The 21,140-nt window shown below is 41.3% G+C and overlaps 1 long non-coding RNA gene across 4 annotated transcripts in view; it reads right to left on the reverse strand.

The window, feature by feature from the left end:
* The window catches only part of LOC144306348 (uncharacterized), a 49,304-nt gene that overhangs the window by 4,914 nt on the left and 23,250 nt on the right, over positions 1-21,140 (reverse strand). For 2 of the 4 annotated variants that reach the window (XR_013373417.1, XR_013373420.1), the window contains one exon: positions 10,962-11,143. This is a non-coding gene — a long non-coding RNA (uncharacterized LOC144306348). Of the gene's footprint in view, positions 1-546; positions 1,457-5,696; positions 5,927-7,000; positions 7,219-10,961; positions 11,144-21,140 lie in introns of those variants that run through there. The other 2 variants (XR_013373418.1, XR_013373419.1) reach the window with 2 other exon arrangements.

Here is a 21,140-nt window from a genome sequence, read left to right on the forward strand (position 1 = left end):
GATTCAGCAATCCATGAATCTGGCCACAATCAATCTAGCAGATATGAAGGAACTCCAAGGAGTTGTACAATTGGAGAAGATTTTTTGGATCAAAATGAGCAGAAATAAGGAATTATACTCGGGATTGGCTGATTGGTTAAAGCAAGATTGTTTTCCTTATAGAGAGCAAAAGGAAGTCTTGGAGCTGGGTGAGGTCACTCGTACAGAGCAGACAAGCACTGATTGACCCAGGTCTTCCTTTTCTGGGAGCCATGCATAGGAACAGTTAAGTTTTGGTTTGCTGATGTGTAGTAGGAGCAACTTCATCTTGGGCCCAATCTGGTTACTTTAACAAATGCTCTGGGAAGTCACGGGAAAATTGTACTCAGAGGATTAACATCATCTGACCTATGTTTTTAAAAGACCACTTCGGGGCAGCCCTGGTGGCGCAGCGGGTTTAGCGCCGCCTGCAGCCCGGGGTGTGATCCTGAAGACCCGGGATCAAGTCCCACATCGGGCTTCCTGCATGGAGCCTGCTTCTCCCTCTGCCTGTGTCTTTGCCTCTCTCTCGCTCTCTCTGACTGAATAAATAAATAAATCTTTAAAAAAAATAGTCTTCTTTAAAAAAAAATAAATAAAAATAAAAGACCACTTCCACCATCTGTCAAAAACTGGATGAAAGGGAAAAGTATCAGCACGGAATTCGGTAACCAGGCCAAAGGGGATGGTAGCTTACATGGGGACAATAACAACAGGAATGGCAAGAAGTGCACAGATTATGAGTCAGAGTGTATTCTGGTGGCTGAGACAACTGGACCCAACAATGGATTGGCTGTTGGGGGACTGAGAGAAAAGAGGAATCAAAGATGACTCATTGGAATGCCTGGGTGGCTCAGTCGGTTAAGCATCCAACTCTTGGTTTCTGCTCAAGTCAAGATCTCAGGGTCCTGGGATGAGGCCTGAGTGGGACTCCATGCTCAGCAGGGCATCTACTTCTCCCTCTGACTCTCCCCCTCCTCCTGCTCTCTCTCCACCTTTTACCTGAAGGGTGGAAGAGAGGCAAGGAGTACAGAGATGACACTTGTCAACAGTAGAAACATTTCAGAGAAGGATAGTTCATTTCAGTCTTGGAAAGAGTCCTATGAAGAACTAAAAACACAGCAGGACAGAAATTAGAGCCTAAGGGTGGGGCAGGTAAGGAGATGACTTCTTTGGGAAGGTTGAGGATGACAAGAATAGTTTAGAATTTAGGTAACTATTGTTTTTTCTTTCCTTAATTATTTTATTTTTATTATTTATTTTTTTTACTAGGCTCCATACTGGTGCAAAGCTTGAACTCACGATCCTGACTGAGATCAGACTCAAGCTGAGATCTAACGTCAGGTACTTAACCAACTGAGCTTCCCAAGTGCCGTGATAACCATTGTTTTTTTCTGAAAGCAGTCCCAGGCTCTACCTGTGGGCAAAAGGAGAGAACCTACAAGAGAGAAAGGAGGAAGAAGGGAAAAAATGGGGGTTGGGAATATTTTTGTTTTTTAAGATTTTATTTATTTATTCATGAGAGACACAGAGAGAGGCAGAGACATAGGCAGAGGGAAAAGCATGCAGGGAGCCTGATGCAGGATCCGATCCCGAGACTCCAGGATCGCACCCTGAGCCGAAGGCAGACCCCCAACCACTGAGCCTCCCAGGCATCCCGATATTTTTCTTTTTGGATAATGTGCTGCTTCTCATGAAACTAGGTATTTTGGAGGGTTTTTTGTTGTATTTGTGTGTGTGTGTATGTGTGTGCACAACAAAGTTTATTTCCTCTGTCACAGATTGTGCTGCCATCTTCCATCTTTTTTTTTATGGAAGCATAATTGACCCACAATAATGTCCTGTGTGCAGCACAGTGATTTGATGCTTGTAGACACTGCAAACTGTTGTTTACTGTATTTTGTTTATTGTTTATTTACCTTTGCTAATCTTGGAGATTTCCCCTTCCTTTGGGTTTATATTGTCAGGATATTTGGCGCGGGGGGGGGGGGGGGGGGGGGGGGGGGGGATTTTAAGAACTTCCCCTTCCTGGCACCAATTCTTTGAGTTTCTCCTTCAGATGCAAACAAAATCATTTACCATTTGAAAATGTTGTAATTAAACCTAAAAAAGACTTCCTTTATTCTGTGTTGGGGGGCGGGGGCTCAGAGTCATTTACAGACGTGGAAAAGACCCCTTGAGGAAAGGTGGGCAAAGGAGGGTGGGGGGTGGGATGCTAAATTCTGCAGCAGAACAGAACTGAAGCTGGATCAAATCATCAGACATCAAATCACACCCGATTGACAAGAGACAACTTTTTATGGTAAAATGTTAAGTACTTAATATTTTACTTTCATTGTGGTTCATCCCGCTTCATACCCCAGAGCTATTTGTTCTCAGAATAAATGTGCATATGCTTATTAGCTTTTAACAACCCACTGCTTACAGTTAGCAGAGGGGTCAAACTAAACCTGCCTCCCGAATTGAAAAACCCTCATTTGCACATGTGGTGACAAAAACATTAGTTCTCAAACCGAGAGGAAGAGAGGGGGGCTGAAGGGATGATAAGTGAGTGATGTGAACTCAATCCATTTGTTCTTTCGTATACTTTAGATTCCTGTGCCCCTGCGAGTATGGACTCTCTTCCCCCGTGTTTAGATTTGAGACTGGGTTATGACCTAAGAAGTAATCAAGGTAGTTTCAGAACTTAAGCCAAAGTGAAAAGCTAGTTGCCACCAAGCCTCCCTTCTGTATCTACCTCTCTCTGGAAATGGTTTTTATTGAGTATTTGGTGGTGTAAGGTCCCAGGAGGTGAAATAACTTAGCCAAGAATTAGTGTTATTTTATTCGTTCTGCTGATACTTGTCTGTTCGAAAGGAAATTTGATTTCTTTTCCTAGACCAGTTACTAATTTTTGGATTCCCTCTTTAAAAAAAAAAAAAAAAAAAGATGGTTTTTTGGGGGCCAACAGCTGAATCATGCGTTTGTAGGAGGTGGACCAGCCAACGCAAGTTGACTAACTGGGCTGTGCTGCTTTTGCGCTTCCAACCACCTTCCAGCAGCCTTTCTCTGGGGATGCGCGGGTGAAAGTCTGAGGCTGAGGCTCGTTTCCAGTTGATGAAATGCTTCGTCATTGCTGTCATCATCAGCCAGGCAGGGGAAGACGCATCTTCAGTAATAAGGCATGACTGTAATTCCTCACCCTCCGGCTATTATTAATCATGATTCATTTCATGAAAGAGGGCATAATAGCCTCTGTAGACCCAAAGCACATCTACACTAGGAGGATTTCAGGTTTGGGCATGTGAGGCCTTTCTGTGTATAAAGCGGGAAATGAATGTATTCTAAGGGAGAGAGGTCTGGCTGCAGCCGATGAGATAGCCAGATCCAGGCTCTTGCCTGGAAAAAGCCTTCTAATCATGAAAAAATAAACTCCCCCTTTATGACTCTCCATTAACAATCTGAATTGATTTGATATTCTGCAGTGATGTTATTTGCGCTTTTTTCACTCCTTAAAGAACTTTTGTTTTTTAAGGAGTGAAAAAAGGCACTTGGGCTATATGCCTTGTCCTGATTTAGCCTGGAATTGTTTGGGACTTTTTCACCCTCTCTAACGAATAACTTCTAGGACTACATAGCTGGAAGAATCTTAGAGATCATCTTGCTTATCCCCTCAGTTCAAAGATAAGGGGAAAAAACAAGATTGATAAGATTTATGGAGACCTGCTCAGGAACACTCCTACCTGACTACAGAATTGAGGCTCGCACCTAGGGCTTTTGGCTTTTAGGCCTGTGTTCTTTCTACTGCAACAGAACTCAAGCTGAGTGTGGGCTCTGGGGGGTTCCCAAGTTCACCAGTCCTGCTGGTGCTCAGTGAGAGGGGTATCTAAGTACAAATAGAGGACCACCTGGCACATGGGCAAGAGGTTGTGTGCTTAGAGGTCAGACTTTGGGGATTCAGAGGACCTGGGTTCAAATGAAGACCATGCCACTGCTTGACTGCACAGTCTTAGGCAAACTGCTTACCTTTAGTGAAACTAAAAACTAGAAAACCGTAAGTTTGTCATCTGTAAAATGGGTCCAATAACATTACCAATGAGCCGTGGCTGCTGTGAAAATTAAGACAACGCATGTCAAGTGCTAAGCCCTGGGTAAGCATAGGTTTGTATTGCTCTTGTCATTAATAAAACGATTTTCTTACTGAGGGTAACAGAAGACCAGACAGTAAAGAGTTGGCTGTTCTCCCACCATGTCTTGGCAGGACATGCTTTCCTTCCTTTCTGATAGGTTGGCTTTTTTCTTTTTTTCTTCTTCTTCTTTTTTTTTTTGCAATGAAGGCGCTCTGACTTCACCATTCCCAGTTGAGCAGCCATGAGGATGTGCTTGGTGGTAGTTCACCCACTCTTGGGGGAGAGTGTGATGTCAGTTCTTAGGGATCCTCCATCCCCGTAGCTCAGATCAGGCCCATCTTCAGAGAAGTGCAGTTCCCAGGGTTCCTCTCCTCAGCCCTTCTGGTTCCCCTCTTGTCATCTGTTCCTCCTGTTCTTCCTCTTTCTCCTCTTCTTCCTCTGTCTTCCCTTCATGAGTTGCTACCATTCATCTAGGAAAAACTCCAATGTCTTTGTCTAGAGTTTCATAAAAGGAATTTTCTAGGGGCGCCTGGGTGGCTCAGCGGTTGAGTGTCTGCCTTTAGCTCAGGTTGTGATCCCGGGGGTCCTAGGATAGAGTCCTGCATTGGGTTCCCTGCAGGGAGCCTGCTCTCCCTCTGCCTAAGTCTCTGCCTCTCTCTGTGTGTCTCTCATGAATATATAAATAAAATCTTTTTTAAAAAATTAAAAAATAAAATAAAAAATAAAAAGAATTTTCTAGTGTGTTTTTATTTTTTTAAAGATTTTATTTATCCATCCCTGAGATCAAAGGTCACATGCTCCACCAAATGAGCCAGTCAGGTGCCAACCCCCTACCTCTCATTTTCTTTCCAAGTGAAACTCCCTCCCAGTTTCTGCTCCCAGGAACACAGGAAGATATGCTAACTGGTGTCCCACCCCTAGGCCTGGGGGGTGGGGTGGGGGGACACATCTGTGCTGCAGAGGGGAGCAGATGACATCCAGGGTAAGGGCTCAGAAGGGAAGAAATATCTGAGTGCCAACTACATGCTGGGCACTGACCCAGGCCTTACAGATGTGATTTAATGTAGCCTTCACAACGAAACTGTGATGTAGGTTTTATTACTTCCATTTACTGGCGAAGACTAAGGCTCTGGAAGGTTAAGAAACTTGCCTGAGGTCACTGGGTACCTCAAGAGCAGAGCCACAAATGGCACCCATGCAGTGTGAGTCCTGGGCTCAGGATCCTTCTGTGGCTGTGCCCAGCATTAGCACATGGTAAGGCAGCACAAAGGACCCTGATCCCTTCTCTTAGCCCCAGAAGCCAGAGGCATCTTCACCGATGCTCTGGAATTCTAGCAGAGCAATCAAAGCAAGGAGAATCCTTCAGTATGGTGTGCAGGAGACAGAAATTAGAATCCTTCATTTCACTCTACAGACTGCTTCTGAATCTCCTACCCTGATCAACTCCTCTCCCCACATCCAGTTTCAGCCAAAGAACTAAGCCAAATAAAGGTAAAACTCATAATTATTATTGTAAAGTAATAATTATTATTACAAAGTAATAACAAGATAAAGTTAGCTTGCCCTTACCATGGGAGCTCTGGTGATATGTAACTTTTCAGTCGTATACATGTACACGTTTTCTTGCTTAATATTTGTTCTTCTGTCTGCCTTGCAAAGATCTATCTCCCCTTCTGAGTGTTCTTGTGGGTCTGTCCTCCTGCTGACCCTGAATTTCAAGGAGAAGGCAGATGCTCAGCTGCTGCTCAGCCCTCTGGCTATACTTTGAGCCTCAGAGAGACAAGCAGGTACAGGATTTTCTGCGGAGTTACAAACAGGGAAACAAGAAGTAACTGGGGTTGTATGGGTTCTGCAGCATGGCTATATGGGGTTTGGCTGTCTTCCTGCGCTTTGGCTCAGAGGAAATTATAAATGTTATTAAGCATTTGCTATGTACACTATCTCTTAAGAATTTCATTTAGACCCTTGATATATAAATTCTATCTGGCATGCAGGAAGGATGTTAGTCTCACTTTTTGATGATTTACTATGTGCCAGGCACCATAATAGGCACTTTACATGCATCTATTTCGCAGCTTTCAAGGTAGCCATGATTGTCCCATTTTACTTAGGAGCAGACAGATTCAGAGAGGTTAAGTAACTGGCTTAAGATCACATAGTAGGCACCATGCTATATAGCTCTGGGAAGAAATGGACTTTTAATACCCTGAACCTTAATGTTTTAAGATAGATATCAAAGTTATTTAATATATGTTTCCTCAAAACAATTTAGTGACACAGATGACAGTAGTTTCCATCCTAAAACATCCCTCCCTTTTAATTCCTTTTTCTTTCTTTTTTATTTTTTTTAAGATTTTATTTATTCATGAGAAATACAGAGAGGGGCAGAGACATAGGCAGAGGGAGAAGTAGGCTACCTGTGGGGAACCCAATGTGGGACTCCATCCCAGGACCCCAGGATCATGCCCTGAGCTGAAGGCAGGCTCTCAACCACTGAGCCACCCAAGCACCCCTATTCCTTTTTCTCCTCTCTCGACTACCCCTTTCAAGACAAACTTTTTTTTTTTTTTAAGATTTTATTTATTTATTCACAAGAGATAGAGAGAGAGAGGCAGAGACACAGGAGGAGGGAGAAGCAGGCTCCATGCCGGGAGCCCAACGTGGGACTCGATCTCAGGACTCCAGGGTCAGGCCCTGGGCCAAAGGCAGGCGCCAAACCGCTGAGCCACCCAGGGATCCCTCATGGGTCCTTCTTATCTGCTGGTGGCACATATTACCAGCTGTTTATGCAATAGCCATTCCCACCTTCTTCTGTACGAATAAAACCCCTAGTGTTATTCAGGGCAGCAAAATACATAGCTAAAAATACTTACTTTCCTGGACTCACTTGGTGTTAGAGGTAGATATGTGTCATTGTTTTGGCCAACGAAGAAGTCGATTGAGTAATGGCTTCAGAGACAGCTTTCATTTCTTGAGAAAAAAGGGGCCGATTTGCCCCATGCCACTCCTCCTTTCTACCTGAACTGTGGCTGCATGCCCAAAGGTGCAACTACCATCTTATGACCATGAAGCCAAGCTCAAGGATGGAGACCTATAGGCAAAGATGGCAGAAGAGGAAGATAAAAGAACTTGGGTCCCCCAAAGTATAACTAATCAGCTGTACCATCCTTGGGTTGCTCAGCTCCAGACTCCATGTTATGTAAGAATATACCTGTGTCTGTTTTAGATACTCTACCAGTATTTTTCTGCTGTTTGCCACTAAATACATTCTGACTTGACATGATACCTGTCCTCTGAATATTGGAAACACCCAGGATTGGTTGTTGGAGCCTCTTCTTTTATCTTTCTAATGATATATAGACACTGGGAGATGGAAGCTCTCAGTAGGCAACTTTACTGCATTCCATCAGCTTTAAATGATAATTGTGTCCTAATGATACCCAAATTTATGCCTTTAGCCCAACTTTTTCTTAGTGAGATTTCTAGGTGTTGTTGATTCTTCTATGCATCTCACATGTCTGATACAACAAGAAGCCCTGTATTTCCTGCCTCTTAAATATATTCAGAATCTATTTACTTCTCTCCATCCTCAGGGCTATCTCTTTGGAACAAGACTTAAAGAAGGGAAAGCATTTACCCTCATACAGAAATATCCCAAGGACATGATTCCCAGAGATGTCCACATGAATAAAATTTTACTCTTCCAGGAGATACTTGCCCAGGCAAATAACTTCATTGTTTCTTACAGGAACTTCCAGAAAGATCCATCAAAACTTCAATATAAAGCATCAACAGACATTTTATGCCTCAAAGTTCTTTGAACTCCTTGCCTTAAAATTCAGCACCTGGCTGGCTCAGTCGATAGAGAGTGTGACTCTTGATCTCATGGTTTTAAGTTTGAGTCCCAGGTTGGATGTGGAGATTACTTAAAAATAAAATCTTAAAACACACACACACACACACACACACAAAAAAAAAAACAACAAAAAAACCTCCTCTTGCTAGTTCCAACAATCCTAAACTGTTATATCATGATTTTTATCTTTATCTGAGTTTTTAAAAAATATTTTATTTTTTTTTAATTTTTATTTATTTATGATAGTCACACAGAGAAAGAGAGAGAGGCAGAGACAAAGGCAGAGGGAGAAGCAGGCTCCATGCACCGGGAGCCCGACGTGGGATTCGATTCCGGGTCTCCAGGATCGCGCCCTGGGGCAAAGGCAGGCGCCAAACTGCTGCGCCACCCAGGGATCCCTTATTTATTTTTTCATGAGAGACACAGAGAGAGAGGCAGAGACATAGGCACAAGGAGAAGCTGGCTCCCCACAGGGAGTCCAATGCGGGACTCAATCCTGGGACTCCAGGATTATGCCCTGAGCCGAAGGCAGACATTCAACCACTGAGCCACTCATTGAGCCACTTTATCTGATTTTTTTTTTTTTTTTACTTTATGAGATTCTAATCAAGCCCCTACACTTAAAAACCTCCCCTTAAGCAAACTTAAAATTCTCAATGAAGTTCTATTTGCCTTTTTCCATCCAAGACACTGCCAACATTTTGTTCTGCTTTACTGGAGAAGGTAATAAACTCAGTTTTGCCTTGTCAACAGATAATGTTAGGAAGTCAGCTTTTGATGATATCATCACCTTCTCACCAGGACCACCCCACCCCAATAGTTTCTTTTTTGGTCTCCATTGCCTTTCTTGCCATCCTCAAACCTAATCTCCAAGTTGCAGCCAGAATGATCTTATTAAAATACAATTGGACCTCCTTATTGCTCTGCCTAAAACTCTGTGAGTTTAGGGTCTCCAGGACCTAAACTATCTGTATTGGTAGTATCAGTATACAGATACAGTATATCTGATACAGTATCTGATGCATCCTCACTTCTTAGTCACTTCTGAGTTAAGCTGTGGCTGGGGTGGACAGCCCCAGGTGGGCTTCAAGGCCATTCATCACACAGCAGCCACCTGCTGTGCACATCTGGGTTTAGGGGATCTTTGCTTCCAGCCTGGGGACTCCTCCACCTTTGCAGACACCATAAAACCTGAGGCCAGGATTAAACAGTCTCACCTATAGTCCATCAGGTCAAGAATTCTGAGAGGCTTCCTTTATACTTCTCAGGAAGCAGAGGATGAAGCCCTACTGCTTCCTTTGTAAGTGCAAACCTTACACATTGCTTTTTCCTCCTCCCCTGTCTTGATCTCTTGATCTCTCCTCTTTCCTGAGATCATTCCAAATAAACTACATGAGCATATTTTTTTAACTCAGGCTCTGCTTTTTCAGGGAACCTAAGCTAAGGGATCCTATACTGGCTTTCCCTTTCAGTTGGAGTAATCCACACTCTGCCAATAAATCACTGCTTAACTTTGACCTCATCTCATTCCACTCTTCCCTCTTGTATACTGTAAGCCTTTTGGTCCCCTCCTACTTTCTTGAATATACAAAAATAAAAATGCCAGTGAAGGGCACCAGAATATGCTACCTCAAAATATGCCTTTTTGGCGTAAGGGTTACTTTAAGCTGATTATTTTTGAGAAAAAGCAGAAATAGGAGATATTCTAAAAATAGAATTTCCCTTTTATGAGAGAAATTCACATTTAGTTATTTCGTTATTTTTTAAGATTTTATTTATTCATGACAGACACAGAGAGAGAGCGAGATGCAGAGACACATGCAGAGAGAGAAGTAAGCTCCATGCAGGGAGCCTGATGTGGGACTTGATCCTGGGCCAAAGGCTGGGGCTCAACTGCTGAGCCACCCAGGTGTCCCTAAAAATTTACATTTATAAGGGAAATCTCCATTTGTAGCGTATCTCCCTGTCTGTACCAGGAAGAGAAGAATGATGCCAAATTACAAGAAACTCTCATCAATGGAGAAGGGGCCAGACTCAAATCTGTAGAACCTTACTATCCTCCTCCTGCTAACCTCTATTAAAAAGGAAACAGGGCAGCCCGGCTGGCTCAGCGGTTTAGCGCCACTTTTGGCCCAGGGCCTGATCCTGGAGACCTGGGATCGAGTCCCACATTGGGCTCCCTGCATGGAGCCTGCTTCTCCCTCTGCCTGTGTCTCTGCCTCTCTCTCTCTCTCTCTCTCTCTCTGTCTCTCATTAATAAATAACACCCCCCCAAAAAAAAAATAAAAAAGGAAACAACAGGGACGCCTGAGTGGCTCAGTGGTTGAGCATCTGCCTTTGGCTCAGGGTGTGATTCTGGAGTCCTGGGATCAAGTCCTGCATTGGACTTCCCACGTGAAGCCTGCTTCTCCCTCTATCTATGTCTCTGCCTCTCTCTCTGTGTCTTTCATGAATAAATAAAATTTTAAAAAGGAGGAAGGAAGGAAGGAAGGAAGGAAGGAAGGAAGGAAGGAAGGAAGGAAGGAAGGAAGAAAAAGATTCAAAATGGAGTCACTTGTGCTAAACCCCACATCAGCAAACCAAGACTTGATTCCTGTCCTAATTGCAGTTTCTCCCTTTCCTGGGAATAGGACCTTTAACCAGTCAATCCGGAATTACCAAGTCACCTCTAGAGAGGTAATCTGCATTTTAGATCTCCTGCCTTCTCCCAAAGGATGGTGATCTTGCTTGAAACTATCTACTTTGCTAGATAATGTCCTTGACTTTCTTCCTTCTGCCTATACAGATCTTCCTCAACTAAGATGGGGTTACTCCAGATAAACCTATCATAAATTAAAAATATTGTGATTCAAAAATCCATTTAATACACTTAAACTGCTAAACATCATAGCTCAGCCTAGCTTATTTTAAATGTGCTCAGAACACTTACATCAGCCTACAGTTGGGCAAAACCATGTAACACAAGGCCTACTTTATAATAAAGTGTTGAATGTCTCATGTAATTTATTGAATGCTGTACTGAAAGTGAAAAACAGAATGCTTGTATAGGTGCAGAATGGTGATCAGTTGTTCATCCTTGTGATCATGTGGCTGACTGGGGGCTGAAGCTAGTTGGTGCTGCCCAGGACCACAGGAGATTATCATTTCACAAACTGTTAACCTAGGAAAAGATCCAAATTAAAAATTTTAAGTACGGTTCCTAGTGAATGAATATAGTTTTCATACCATTGTAAAATGAAAAACTCCCAAGTTGAACCATCACAAATCAGGGACTATCCATGAAAGTTTGCATTTTGGACAGCTCAGAGCTCCTTTCTTTCTGCTAACATGGGATGTTGCCCAATTAGTGAGTCATTAAATAAAAGCCAATTAGATCTTTAAATTTACTTGGTTGAATTCTTTTTTTAAGATTATATTTATTTATTCATGAGAGACAGAGAGAAAAGCAGAGACATAGGCAGAGTGAGAAGCAGACTCTCCACAGGGAACCTGATGCGGGACTTGATCCCAGGACCCCAGGATCACGACCTGAGCCAAAGGCAGATGCTCAACCACTGAGCCACCCAGATGCCCCTGACTTTTTTTTTTTTTTTAAGATTGGGTGGCATCAGTGGGACCAAAGGAGACTTCTGGTGGCTCAGGGACAATGAGAAGCACAGCTGTGGTACTAGCAAACCTTTGAGTTCTGTCCTCCCCACCATTTCTAAAGGCCATGGGTATATTCCTCTTCACTTTGAGCTGCACTCTCTCTTGTGTCAGGCTTCCAGATGAACGGACTTTCCAGTCCAGAGCAGGTCTGCTTGAGCTAGCAGATGGTTCCTTGTGAAATGCAAACCCCTAGATCTTGGTTCAGTCTACATTTCCCGTATTTGAGTGAAATCCTCCCAGCCCTTGGTTTTGTCCCCAGATACCATGTGAGAAGTTGGTGGTTTCGACTTCAGTTTTCCATTTGTTTGGAATCAGTCTGCAGTCCTCATTTTTTGGCATCTGCTGGTTCAATCTTTTCTCCTGTCTCAGGATCCACATTGACATATTTTGGTAGTGTGAGGAGGGCATTTTCTTGGTCAGGCCATAATAATAGCTTTTGGTCACATCTGGTGAATTAAGGTGCACGTGTTTGTTTGTCTTGTTTTGTGTAGATAGAGGCTATGTGAGTAAGAATCTCAGAAGCCAAAAAGCTGCAAAAATTGGTGGGCATGGGTTGAACACTTAAAACCTATTTGAGCACTCTCCACTTCATTCTAACACTCTCATGTTAGGATAAGTTGGTCATGGAATGGGTTAGCTTGACACTAGATCACCTGCCAACCTCAGGAAAATGTGCATGTAATGAGGTACACTGTAAAACACAATCTCCAACCCAACAACACATCCCTGTTTAGGAATTAGTTTGGCTCCAAGAGACCTAAGGGCTTAGCTAATAAAGAATAGGAAATGTTAAGTTCTAAAGAGTTAAGGGCACCACCTTCACAACCCCCCTCCCCTCCCCGCCCCACTACCTATTTTATATCCAAGAGCTATGGTCCTGGAAGCTATAAATCTCTACAAAAATGGTAAATAAATAAATAAATAAATAAAGACACAAAAGTTATCTAGAACAATATGTAGGCCTCCCCCATTACACCTTCCTAGGGGTCTATCAACAAAATGCTAACCCAGGGATTGATGTCTCAATTGTAATCAAGTGGGATGTTGGAAAAGACATTGTCCTCAAAGACTACACAAATTCTTCAACATCAATGTCGGATGCCTTTCTATCTCCCACAAAGAATAGCTCCCAGGTTGGCTTCTCTTGGAGTTAGAGACTTTGAGGGATTTTCTGGTACACTGCTACATTATTGCCATAAACAGCCATGGGAAACCATAATTAAAATTAATGATTCCCAATTCTGGGACATATCAAAGGCTGCAGAGGAAATCCTGGGAAAACTGGCAGAAGCCAGTGAAGAATGAGAATTATTACGAGAGTTAGCTCTTTTTTTTTTTTTTTTTTTAATTTTTATTTATTTATGATAGTCACAGAGAGAGAGAGAGAGAGGCAGAGACACAGGCAGAGGGAGAAGCAGGCTCCATGCACCGGGAGCCTGATGTGGGATTCGATCCCGGGTCTCCAGGATCGCGCCCTGGGCCAAAGGCAGGCGCCAAACCGCTGCGCCACCCAGGGATCCCGAGAGTTAGCTCTTTAATCTCTGTCTGTAGTGGTCAGTTGAGAGAGGAAATTAAAATTTCATATTGTTAGGGCACGTGGCTGGCTCAGTTGGTAGAGCATGTGACTCTTGATCTTGGGGTCATGAGTCCAAGCCCTATGTTGGGTGTGCAGCTTACTTTAAAAAAAATTCACATTGTACCTTCCTTTCCAAATACAGACTCACTAATCCTTTTTCTCTTAGGTATATCAATTAACTTCATGTTTGTTTCATTTTGTGTCCTAAGAACATGCTTTGGCTTTCTGCCTGCCTGGGACATGTAGGTTGACAGTTCTTTCTTTTGGTTATCTTTGGGAGTGACTTTGGATTGTGGGAAGGTAGTATCCTTTGCACTCTCTTTGGGGACCCACCCTCCTTTTTTTTTTTTTTTTAAGATTTTATTTATTTATCCATTAGAGACACAGAGAGAGAGAGAGAGAGAGAGAGAGAGAGAGAGAGAGGCAAAGATACAGGCAGAGGGAGAAGCAGGCTCCACGCAGGGAGCCTGACGTGGGACTTGATCCCAGGTCTCCAGGATCACACCCTGGGCTGCAGGTAGTGCTAAACCGCTGTGCCGTGGACCCACCTTTCTTACATCCAAGAGGGTTGTTCAACACTCCCTGAAAACTGACAAGCTCTTTCACCTCTCCTACACTAAAATAAAACTATGTACCCAAAAGGAAAGACAAGCCCTCTAAAGCTTTTGTGGAGGGATTCCACATTCCAAAGACATTCTAAACATAAGACATACTGAAACAGTCCAAAAAAGCAGCTCTAAATCCAGAACATAGAAATCTTTTGATTTCTATCTTAGTTGGAATATCCCTGATATACAAAGTGAACTGAAGGCAAGAAAGTTCAATGTGTAGATCAACCCATGATGTCATTTAAGTCACAACTCCATTCTATAAGGAATTAGAAGCAACAGACTTGATCCTACAAATCTTTGAAAGATCAGAAATGCAGTTCTGGAAACAATTCAAAGTCCACCTCTCCTTTTTAACAATTAACCTCCTTTATTCATCTCAAAAGGCTTGTAGGTGTGGTAGAAATTCTAGCCTAGAAAACAAAAGTTCTTCTGGAAGAAACGTGCATTCTTTTCCTATAGCTTAGAGATGTAAATATTCTACATGGTTTTCTCTAGGAACTCTATCTTTTCTTCCAGGCTATCTCCTTGAAATACAAACTTCAGGGAGGTAATTTTTAGCTGAAGAAAAACAAAAGGGTCAAAGGTGATTTGAAGTTTAGGAGAATGAAAAACCTTAAGTGTCTTCTCCACAAATATTGGTAAAAAGCCTTACCTTATTCCATCTGTCAGAAACATAGTTTGGATCCATTTTATATATATATATAACTAGTGAGTTTTGGGATGTCTGGTTGGCCCAGCCGTTGGGTGTCTGCCTTCTGCTCAGGTCGTGATCTCAAAAACCCAAGATCAAGTCCCACACTGGGCTCCCTGCATGGAGCCTGCTTCTCCCTCTGCCTATGTCTCTGCCTCTGTGTGTGTGTCTCTCTCATGAATAAATAAAATCCTTAAAAAAAAATAACTAGTGAGTTTTGTATTATTGTATTTGGTTCATGGCTTAAATTTTAAAACAGAAGGAATAAGCTCTCTCTGTCTGTATATTCATGCGTCCATGTATATATGTTATAGATATATGATAATTTTCTGCCTCTGGATGGTATTGCTAAAATTAATTTGTAAAAGAGCACTATTTAACTGGCATAAAGAAAAGTAAATGCTTATATGAATTAAATATTCCTAAAATTCTCAGAAATATAATAGAAACTAACCCAAATGTTTTTCAAGTACATGTGATCTTACATAATCTTTGGTAAAAAGAAAGCCCAGTTTAAATTTAGATTACTTAAAATGGGTAAGTCTAGGATGCCTGGGTGGCTCAGTTCGTTGAGCATCTGCCTTCAGCTCAGGTCATGATCCCAGAATCATCAGGGAGTCTGCTTTTCCCTCTCAACCCCCCCCCAACCCCCCACTTTCTCTCCTGCTCTCTCTCTTTTAAATAAATAAAATAAAATAGAGAAAATAAAATGGGTAAGTCTTCAGAATTGTCACCATGAAAAGTAATGTAGATGTACATCATTTATTCTATTTTGTTTTACTAGTTGAATAATTGCACGGTAGCCCTGTTTCAAAATTTGTCAGTAAGAAAAATTTCATATGATGAAAATTTCATAAATAATCTAAACATAATTGTTGAGAACAAGTTAATTAAATTTAAGGGGGATAAAAATTTGAAAGTAAACTTCTTTATTTTTCCCAAATTGTTTTTTGACCTGAAACTTTAAAGTTTTGTTATGTAAAATAAAATGATGGATAAGTCATTAAATATCTAAATCTTTTTTTTTTTTCTAGATCTTTTTCAAATAAGATAAAATACTGAAACATTAGCAAAAATAGGTTTATTCACTTTTGGCTTTCTTTACAGAGAGACCAAGAATATTTGGATCTATTGTTAAACATGTTTCATGGCACAATGGAAAATTTATTATGAGGAAAATATGCTTTTAGGAATTATGAAGTGTATTCATAAGCTTGTCAATAACAGATGACTCACAATTGTTTAAGGCTAGTAGAAATAATAAGGGAAACATCTCTGTATGCAAGGAATGTAGGATGTATCTTTTCAGTAAAAGGTCATGAGGAGTGGAGGTGCATTTTGCTACAGGAGAAGAAAGTAATTTTGTCTTAAAATGTGATAGGTTAGGGGCACCTTGGTAGCTCAGACTGTTAAGTATCTGCCTTCAGGTCAGGTCATGATCCTAGGGTCCTAGGATGGAGCCCTGAGTCAAGCTCCCTGCTCAGCAAGGAGCCTGCTTCTCCCTCTCTCTTTGCTGCTCCCCCTGCTTGTGCTTCTCTCTCTCTCTGTCAAATAAATAAATAAAAATATTTTTTAAAGTGAGACAGGTGATTTCAGAATGGGAAAGAGGAAAAACAGAGGGCCAATTCTGATTGGGGAAAAAAAAAGCCATACAAAGTTTGTGAAAGAGGAATCTTGGGAAAATAATTTTATGTGTAGTCAAGATGGTTGTAATTAAAATGAATTGGAGTAAAAAAAAGTATTGGGATGCCTGGGTGGCTTGGTGGTTGAGTGCTGCCTTTGGCTCAGGGTGTGATCCTAGAGTCCCAGGACTGAGTCCCAAATAGGGCTCCCTGCATGGAGCTTGATTCTCCCTCTGCCTGTGTCTCTGCCTCTCTGTGTCTCTCATGAATAAATAAATAAAATAAAAATCTGTTAAAAAATGAGTATTTGTTTTTTAAAGATTTATTTATTTATTCATGACAGAGAGAAAGAGAGGTAGAGACACAGTCAGTGGGAGAAGCAGGCTCCATGCAAGGAGCCTGATGTGGGACTTGATCCCGTGACTCCAGGATCATGCCCTGAGTCGAAGGCAGACGCTCAACCACTGAGCCACCCAGGAATCCCAAAAAATGAGTATTAATATCAAAAGTAAAATGGTCAAAATTAGGAATTAGGAATTGGTTTTCTTTCTGTTACAAGTAAAGTTTTCTTGGACCATTGGTCTGCTCTTAGTAAGATATTGTGAAAGGTTTTTCTTTACCTTTAAAGTAATCTGCCTAGAAAGCAAAGATCTTGTGTCTTATTCAAATATTTCCTGTGTTTTGTGTTATCTTTACCATCAGGTCTTTGATTACTTATGAGAACTGAGACTTCTCAATATTAAAAGCTAAGTATTGTTCACAATTCTGTAACCTTCTATATTTGCCTTTGAAATCTCTCATTACCATTTTGGTCAAATAGATAATTAAGTATTATTTTATAATCTGTGGCCTTATTTAATCAAGTGTCTAAGCCTTTTGATTTTTTTTAAACATTTTCTTTCTTTATTCATGAGAGACATACAGAGAGGCAGAGACATAGGCAGAGGGAGAAGCAGGCTCCCTGTGGGGATCCTAATGTGGGACTCAGTCCCAGGACCCTGGGATCATGACCTGAGCCAAAGGCAGATACTCAACCACTGAGCCACCCAGGCACCCTTGTTATTTTTTAAAAACTTCTCAAATTCAAATTCTAAATGAAGTCTTTTTGACCTTGAACTAACATTGGGATTTACCAGAGGGTCCCTGGAACATCTGAAAAGATTTGTACCCTCTCCTTTATAAAAGGAGAGATATTAAATGAAGGATTATTTGCTAAATTAAATTACATGGGAAATATTTTCAAATAAGAGTACTAAGTCTTTTGTTCCATTTGTATAGGAATATAAATGTTCCACTGCTTTATTTTTTTTTTTTAAGATTTTATTTACTTATTAATGAGTGACAGAGAGGCAGAGACACAGGCAGAGGGAGAAGCAGGCTCCCCATCGGGAGCCCGATGTGGGATTCAATTCCAGGACCCTGGGATCACAACCTGAGCCAAAGGCAGACACTCAACCACTGAGCCACCCAGGTGCCCCTGTTCTGCTGCTTTATAATGAACTCTCATCAGGTCTTAACCATGGCCAATTCCAACTATTGTTTCTTGGGGTGTGTGTGTATGTGTGTGGGTGTGTGTGTTTTTCCATTTACAGTTATTGTTTTACTCATATTCTTTTTTTTTTTTTTTTTTTTTTTTCTCATATTCTTTTTCCAAATGTTCTGGCAAAAATGCTTCATCTTTTGGAGATTCATGGAAAGGACTTTGACAAGTACATGATTCTGATAGGTTATAACACTTAATTGGGTAAGGGTTTCCAGAACTAATAATAAGAACTGGATTCAAGCAGAACAAGTATTTAATTACATGGGCCTAAATGAACTGAGGATGATTATAATTTCTTTTTTTTTTTTTAAGATTTTATTTATTTATTCATGAGAGACACAGAGAGGGAGAGGCAGAGACACAAGTAGAGGGAGAAGCAGGCTCCAGGTAGGGAGCCCGATGTGGGACTCCAGGGTCATATCCTGAGCTGAAGGCAGGCACTTAACTGCTGAGCCACCCAGGCGTCCCGATGATTATAATTCCTTGTGACCTTTTGTTTGAAACATTGCTGGTTCCTCAATGTTTTGTTTTCCCAGATTTAAGGAAACCTTTTCTCTTAAGCTATTTATGACTTACAGCAGTTTGGTAAAGTATACATTTGTGAACAAAAATGGAACATTTACCTTTTTTCCCTACTTGATCCCTCCAGAATTCAAACTCTTAAGTATTCTTTTCATGGAACTATAGTTATTTACACAAATTCAATAAAAATCTGTTCTCTTTGTAACAGGATACCACTGGAAACATTGGCTCTACCAAAAGGCTTTGACTAGAAAGTCGTATTTGAGAGAGATATATACATAGACTCAGATATTACCAGGCACTTTTAAGGAACCTGGATTCCTCCTGAAAATTTCTAGCAAAGTAATCTTTTTTTTTTAATTTATTTTTAATTTATTTTTTCTCAGCAAAGTAATCTTAAATGAGCTTATATGGGGGGCACCTGGTGGCTCAGTTGGTTAAGCATTGGGCTCTTGATTTAAGCTCAGGTCACGATCTCAGGGTTGTGAGATTGAGCCCTACGTTGAGCTCTATGTTCAGCAGGGAGTCTGCCTCTCTCTCCTCTCCCTCTGTCCCTCTCTTCTCTCTCTTTAAATAAATAATAATTTTTTTTTTTTTTTACAAAAGAGCTTAGGGCCACCTGGGTGGCTCAGTTGGTTAAGCATCTGCTGTTGGCTCAGGTCACGATCCCAGGGTTCTGGAATCAAGTCCTACATCAGGTTCCTTGCTCAATGGGGAGCCTGCTTCTCTTTCTGCCTGCCCTTCTCCCTCCTTGTGCTCCCTCTCCTTCTCTCTGACAAATAAATAAATAAAATCTTTCTAAAAGATCATTATTCATGCTATACTTATGTAAATAATCAAGCCAAATTTAATGTAAACAAATTAGTTTTACTGTGATTATCTTTGGAACAAATACTGGAGGTAATTGTATTTTTTTTTTAATTTTATTTATTTATTTATGACAGACACAGAAAGAGAGGCAGAGACACAGGCAGAGCGAGAAGCAGGCTCCATGCAGGGAGCCTGACATGGAACTTGATCCGGGGTCTCCAGGATCACACCCGGATCCAAAGGTGGCACTAAACCACTGGGCCACAGGAGCTGCCCTGTACCTTTAGATAGTAGATTCTAATCCTGTTAATTGTCTTTAAGGTTTTGTTATATACATGTAAACCGATTAGATCTGGAATTATAGTTTCCTCAAATATCTGGCTATGACTTTCCAAACTATTACTTCCAGTTTACTCTCACCCTTCTGATTTTTTTTCTTTTTGATTTTGATTTTTCACTAAGAACAAAGACTATCCTCAAATATCCTTGGAAGGGACTATCCCATGTCCTCCTCACTACCCATATTGCAGTTGACCTCTGAATCAAACTGCTGAGGAAGAGTAGCTGACATTGATGTAGACTGCTTCCACCCAAGACACTGAATCAAGAATTCCTACTTTAAGTAGACACGATACCTTTTTTTTTTTTCCTTTCTATTCTACTCTGCCATTGGCCTGGAAAGATTACACCATCATCTGCATCTCCCAGACCATTGGAAGGTAGGGAGGAGGGTAACCTTTCAGACTTTTGGCGTTGTCATCAAAAACTCCCAATCCGTCTATTAACCATTAGCAGGCACTTAGCAGAAGTGGTTTGTGCCTGAACAGAATTTACTTGTCTGTGGGGGTTATCATCCTCCTTGGGCCTTTGATGCCTAGATGGCTAGTGCACCAAATAGTACTTCTTAGGTTATTTAGTTGTGTGCCTAACTTTTACACCTTTATTGGCTGACTCCCCTGAATTTATATTGTCAGACTGCACAGGAGGCTTTCATGATTCAGGATTCACTTCCTTTGGCAGGGCCCTACTTTCCAAGTAAGGAGTAAATGTAAATGAAGCTATAATTAGAAATCTCTCCTTAACTATTGAAAATATCATAGAGACTGCTGTTAAAGCAACAGCTGCCCAGGAAAAGTTCTTAGATACTCAGGCATAGCTCTTGATCATCTCTGTCTCTCTTTATTTTTTTTTAGAAAGATCTAATTTTTAAGTAATCTCTACACTCAACATAGGGCTTGAACTCACAACCCTGAGATCAAGAGTCACATGCTCTACCAGCCGAGCCACCCAGGCACCCCACTCTTTGTTAGCTTTTAGCTAAGCAAGGAAGTGTCTGTGCTGTGGCCAACACCATTTGCTACACCTGGATTAACACTCTGGGGAAGTTGAATCTGTTACTTATGATCATTGAACAAGCCACTCAGCTTAAAAAGGTGACTCTTTCAACAGGGTCTTTTAACTTATTTGATTTTGATTGGCTTGGATCTTGGGGACCATGAAGTACACTCCAAACATTGGGAATTATTCTGCTTATAATAATCAGAGTAGTCCCCTGTTGTACTGTATTCTCTCAAAAGCTTTAAATGTATGTTTGTAGCTGCCAACCACCAAGCAAATGATCTCCCTAAGACTGGAATGTCAGGAAAGGAAGGAGAGAATAATTGACTTACAAAATGTGAACCCTGGGTGCCTGGATGGCTCAGTCAGTTAAGTGTCTGCCTTCAGTTCAGGTCATGATTCTAGGGTCCTGGGACTGGGCGCCACATTGGGCTCCCTGCTCAGCGAGAAGTCTGCTTCTCCCTCTGTCCCTCCACCTCCCCCTGCTCATGCTTCTGCTCTCTCTGAAATAAATGAAATCTTAAAAAAAAAAAAAAAAAAAAAAAAAAAACGTGATTGCAAGGTTGTGACTTGTGAATATTACACAGATTTGGCAAAAAATGTCATGGTCTGTGAATATCAAACAGATCAGCAAAAGCTGTGAGACTTCATAGTAGTATCTGGGACTAGTGCTAATGCCTTAAATTTTTATCACATCTTTCAGTTAAGCTGAGAGACTGATCAAAAGTTTAGGGGTGGGTGGTTTAAAAAAAGAAAAAAAGGCCCCAAATGGAGTCCTGTATGCTAAGCCCCACAT

The sequence above is a fragment of the Canis aureus genome, chromosome 37, assembly GCF_053574225.1.
Source record: "Canis aureus isolate CA01 chromosome 37, VMU_Caureus_v.1.0, whole genome shotgun sequence".
NCBI lineage: Eukaryota > Metazoa > Chordata > Mammalia > Carnivora > Canidae > Canis > Canis aureus.